The following is a 5971-nucleotide window of genomic DNA, read 5'->3' as shown; positions in this document are numbered from 1 at the left end:
TTTAACGATTTATAGGAGTCTAATAGATCATTTAAAATACTGACATCTACCTTATTATGATCCTTCATCATAATAAAACATATTTTCAACGTTTGAATATCACACGCAATCATTATACAAAACAAGTAATGAAACTAACGTGACAAATAGATCTTTGTGATTAATATATATTACAGTTCTTGTACGCATCGACATTTGAGAACATGAACACCCCCCTCCACACAATATTTCCACTAAACATTTCTGGTGAAATAAATTCTGGCGATCACCCAAACCCACAATTACGAAGCGCACTGTCTGCCAACTGCCGGCTGGGAGAGAGTGGCCCAAACCCACCCCGGCCTTGCCCACCTACACCAAACTGATGTGCACGCAGTACAACTGTCGGAAACGATAATTTGATTTATCTGGAATTTGATTTCGCGACTGCGTTTTTTAAAATACTGTACACTTCCTAAATTGACTCTCTCCGCTGCATTTGGAAGGAGGGAGGAACGTCCTACTGCGTGATAGAATTAGAGATAGGTAGTTCGCGAACGAACGGGTGCAAAGGAACGGTTCACCAAGATGAACGAAAGAACCGAGGAACGAATTCCAAGGAACGATCGGTTCATAGTTCACTTCGGTCGCGGCGGTCTACTTATAGTTCCCAGGAACGAGGAACGATCGGTTCATAGTTCACTTCGGTCGCGGCGGTCTACTTATAGTTCCCAGGAACGAGGAACGATCGGTTCATAGTTCACTTCGGTCGCGGCGGTCACTTCGGCAGTTCTCGTTCCAGCCTCGGTCGCGTGCTCGTCTCAGTCTCGGTCTCCCTCGGTCGCACTCGTCGTTCTTCGCATGACCACCTGTCTCAGTTCCACTTCCGACTGCTCCTAGTTAGTTCAGTATCCAGTTGTTCGTTTCGTTCACTGCGCTCGCCCATTTTACATGTGTTCCAAACTGTTCTTGCACTTGCCTCTGGCTATTCAGCGTCCACGACCAGTAATCAAAAAGTATTTTATAGTTACGTAAATCACGTAAAAATTAAGTTGTATGTAATAGGTACGTCTTTTCAGGTAACAAAAGGGCATATCAGGTCAGTTCATTATATCGATGAACAGCAGAAGACATAACAAGGCAAGTTTTTTTGTTATTCATATATTTTTTGGTTTCATCGACTTGATTTAGCTACTAACTTTCAATAATTTGCTTAATTTTTGGTGTAAGAAAATTCATATAATACGATTTTCGTGTATCTTTCATATACAAAACATTAATACATTTAGGAAGGCTCTTATTATTTTTATGTTCGGTTGTTTCCAATTTGCATTACCTGCTAGTTTGGTTTCTTTGAAGAAAAAAAAAAGTGAGTTGTGGGTCATTTTGGCTCAGTAGATAAAGCGGTGCCTCTCCATTTGAAAAGACGAAGATTGCCATAAAATCGTATGTACTTATTATTTCAAAAACATTTGTCCAGAAGGAGCTTTCAAACCAAAAACTTTAGTACTGCGAACTTAATTATTATTATTATTGCTGCATTAACTTTAATAATGCAACATAAAAACCTAATTTTTACTAAGGATGTGACGCAAGTGTGATGAGAAAACCACATTTTATTTTATGCTTCCATAAAGTCTTTACTTCGCCTACGAACTCAGAGACAACTTGAATTATATATAGGGTGTAAACGATTATTGTTTACAACGTAGCATAGCTGTGTAGTGAAAGTCGAAACGAAGAATTTTATATAAGACACTTGTGGCCTATTAGGTTGGGAAACAGCCACCAACAGGTTTACAAGACTACATGTGCTATATATAGCCCATGCGCGTTGCGCGAGATTTTCATGTTCTCTTCTCCAGCTCTCTACACATCGTCATCCATTGTTTCGCAATTGTTGCTTGCATTAGCTTGTTATTTCTTCACTGCGTAATTATTACATATTTGTCTGTTTGTTGTATCTGCTCGTAACGGGCAACACATCGTCCGTAATTGGCGAGCAGTCTGTACTTGGGGCCCGTTTTCCATGCGCCACCCTACATTTCCCTGCGATCAGCCACAGAACGCTACAGTTGGCTAAACGAGAAGTTCTGCAGAATCACAGAAATTACTTCTAAACGTGTGTAAGAATTCTGTAGTGAATAAAAACTCTATACTCCAGGGGGGAGGCAAGTGCTCCCTCTTGGTGCCTTCCATCCTTCAGTCACCTACACTACTGGTTTTCAGTTTTTCATGAGAACCATACCAAGCACAAATGAACGGTGAACGAATAAAAAATAAGGGTTCACAAAAAAGAACGATCAGCAGTGAACTAGTTCACAAGGATGAACGAGTTTGCTCATCTCTAGATAGAATAGAGACAACAGCAAATGCCACTGCAAAACAGAGTCCACTGCGATGTACTGGGGAACATTAAACACGACACAATTAAAGCACGATCCAGTCCGTAGCACTGCCGTGGGTAGACGTCAGAGATCGCTGAAACACTCGCACTTCCCGCACACTCACCTCCCTAAAATCCATACACAGCGCGCACGTCCATTCGTACACAGGCAGCACTGAAGTTCAGGGACCGAAGGAAACCACAGCTGCGGCCACAGCCGCGGTAGTGGACGCATGTGTTATCCCAGAGTGCACGACTCCGGCCGAGGATGATTGAATGGATGTTATCAACACATTCAGCGAAAACCTCCATCATTTTGTATCTACTCTCACGCAATACACACATGTCGCTCTCTGTTGCACTCACCCAGCACACTGGTCACTTCACCAGCCCTTGCTGCAGTGGGCAAGATCAGAAAGGTCAGTGCATTCTCTATACCTGGTCCAGGCTCAGCTAATCCATTACTTCCAGTCCCCGACTCCTAGTGACTCACCGCTACCGCCAGCCGCGGTGTACTGCAGAACGAGCAGCTGCAGCTTGAATGTATACAGTAGTTCTAAACAAATCCAGCCCAACATAAGAGCACCAGTTTAAACAATCTACTTCACCCAATCTGAGGGAGCGATGTTACTGACCATACACCTCGAATTTCTCACACACAATATATATTCTCCATTTTATATGAGCTATTTTCGAAGATAGAGGAGATCGGACCGTACTCGCATTTTCACGTGGCTAAAGTATCGTTACTTGTTGTGAAAAACATGTACAGGACTATGGCATGGGCTATATTCCGTCTAAGTATTCTCTCATCATATAGAAAAAATATCTTTTTCTGTCTGTCATGTCCTGCATCACAGGACTAGAAAATTAAACTCATTTTTGGCTTATGATGTAGTGTTAAGATCTACCCCTGTCAAAGGAAGCTCCTCATTTTCAGACTTTCTTTTAAGGCAATAGCACAGAAAAGTTGTAGGTATAAGGTTTTACTACGTAACCCTTTTTAAACTCGGTAATACATCTGATTTTATTACAATGGTCATCTCTCCCTGTATAGGCGAGAGATTCAAATATAATTAAAAGATATCGTCCCCACGAAGAAAACGCCAAGTCAAGAATCCTATCTGTGGCGCCCTAGCCACCACATCCACCTGCCAGGTGGTATGCCACTGGTATCAAATTGATAGGCTCATTAATTAATCATGAGAGTCACTTAGCATGGTGAGAAATTTTTCTTTTTTAGTGATTGGTTTACACTCACAAGGTACCTGAAATGGGAATCTCTGGAGGGAAGACGATGTTCTTTTTGAGGAACACTATTGAGAACTGACATTTGAAACTGACCACAGAAGTATTCTACCACTGGTAACATACATTTCGTAAGGACCGCGCTATTAAAAACAAGATCAAAACGACTATGTTACTGTTACTGTGGATAAAAAGCAATCTTGGTTCTACAGGCACACACAAGAGTTGCTACTAGCGTTACGACTTCTGGTAGAAGTGCTGTCTGCGATTTGCAATCAAGTCTCTCCATTCAATCACATACCTACATTGGATCCTATGGAGATGCCTTTTAATGATTACAGTGACTAGTGAATCATATTCGTACCACTCTCAAATCTCGAAATGAGTCACCTTTTCTTGAACCTATCTGCTACAGTAAAATTCCAACGTGGTCTTTTAGGCAGCCCCTATGCAGCTTGTAATTGCTCCTCATTCTGCGCCCTACCCGCCCTGCAGCTATGTGTCTGTGATCGTTCCAATTTAAGTCAGAAATGAGCAGAAGTCAGATAGCACTAATCTACCACCTTCCGCATCCTGTGTAGAGACAGGTTAAGCTGAATAAATGCGACAGGACCGCGTCTTGACCATTCGGTGGAAATGGGAACATGTTACTGTAGCTCCACCAACAATGTACGATGTGTAAGGTCATTGCCAATCGAAGCTTTCTCCTTCAACACGAGGTAGTAGTAGAAATAGAGAATTCTGGAACTGGAAGAAGGACGAGGATTTTGCTATTGCATTGCAACACGTCTCCGAACTACATATAGGTACTGCAGTCCAAAGGAGATTTGCGTCCCTCAGGGTGCATTCAAGTCTGGCACCCAAACACTCTGTCCATCATCGTTGTTTTGTACAACCCAACAGAGAGAGGGTGTGGATAACTCTCTCCCAGTTGGCGCAGACAGGGCTACTCTGCAGTCAATGGACGGTGGGCTTCATGATCGCGGGTTTGTGTGATCATTAGCATCTTTTTCGTTTCCCCAGATATGTTTAGTGGAAATGTTATGGAGGGTGTTTAGACTCAAACATCAGTGTGTACAAGACCTCTGATATATTTAGCACTACGATCCATCTGTGACGAAGATTTCATTAATTGTTTTGCATAATGTCTGTGTGTGATATTTAAACATTGAAAATATGTTTTACTATGATGAAGGATCATCACAAGGTGGAAGTAAGGGTTTTAAGCGATCTATTGGACTCTTGCAAATTGTTAAACAATTAATTTGACAGGGTAGAGCAATGGATTATTTCACTCTGTTTTTGATGTCGAAACTGCATCAGTTTACCCTTTGTCTCCAGGATTAGCCAATTTGAATACAGTACAGGGTGCCCCACTCAAACCTCCAGATATCAAGGACCCAGGAGAGAAAAACCACAGTAGATACGACAGTGAAAACTGCACCACATTGTAGAGCATCTCAAAGAATTGATATTCCCGCGTCAGAAGTGCCAAGTACCATCGCCAGAGTGCAGCATGGTCGCATGAAGTGAAAATGGCGACTCCACAGCAGTGTCCACAAGCAGTAGGGTGGTTTGCAGAAACAAAATCGCCGATTACTGTGCAAAGAAATTATCGTTTGTGTATGAATGTGATCCACCTGATGTGAAAACAATTAAGGAATGGTGTAGGAGGTTTCTGGCAACAGAAAGTGTTCTGAAACATTCTGGTGGTACACGTTACGGAGTTTCAGAAAAGACAGTGGAGGACATCAGACAAACGTGCCTCAGAAGCCCACTTAAGTCAATTCGTAAGCATCTAGGCAACTTGATGTACCTCGATCAACATTGCAGCGAGTAGTTCACCAGCGTCTTCGTATGTGTGCTTACAAAGCGCAAATTCTGCAACATCTGACGCCAAGCAACAAACCACGCTGATAACAATTTGCTGCAGATGAGCTGAAGCATATTGATATGGATGCCAGCTTCCTGGAAAGATGTTTATTCTCGGATGAGGCGATCTTCCATCTATCAGGAAGGGTTAATTGGCATAATGTTCGGATTTGGGGTTCGCAAAATCTTGTACGTTTTCATTGACCATGTTCGTGATAACCCTAAACTAAAAGTCTGGTGCGGGCTAATGCACGACAGGATTGTTGGACTGTTCTTCTTTGTTGAACAAACAGTGAATGGGTCAGTGTATCTGGACATGTTGCAGCAGTCTGTGCACCCTCAGGCACAATGCTTGCAACCCAACATCATTTTTCAACAAGATGGGGCTTCGCCACATTGGTTAACGGCTGTTCGCAAGTTCCTGGATAGGAAATTTCCCAACCATTGGATCAGACGCGGAGGACCCATTGCCTGGCACCACATTCA

Source organism: Schistocerca piceifrons, chromosome 1 (genome assembly GCF_021461385.2).
Source record: "Schistocerca piceifrons isolate TAMUIC-IGC-003096 chromosome 1, iqSchPice1.1, whole genome shotgun sequence".
NCBI lineage: Eukaryota > Metazoa > Arthropoda > Insecta > Orthoptera > Acrididae > Schistocerca > Schistocerca piceifrons.
The sequence above is the reverse complement of the archived record's forward strand: the minus strand, read 5'-3'. Positions refer to the sequence as shown.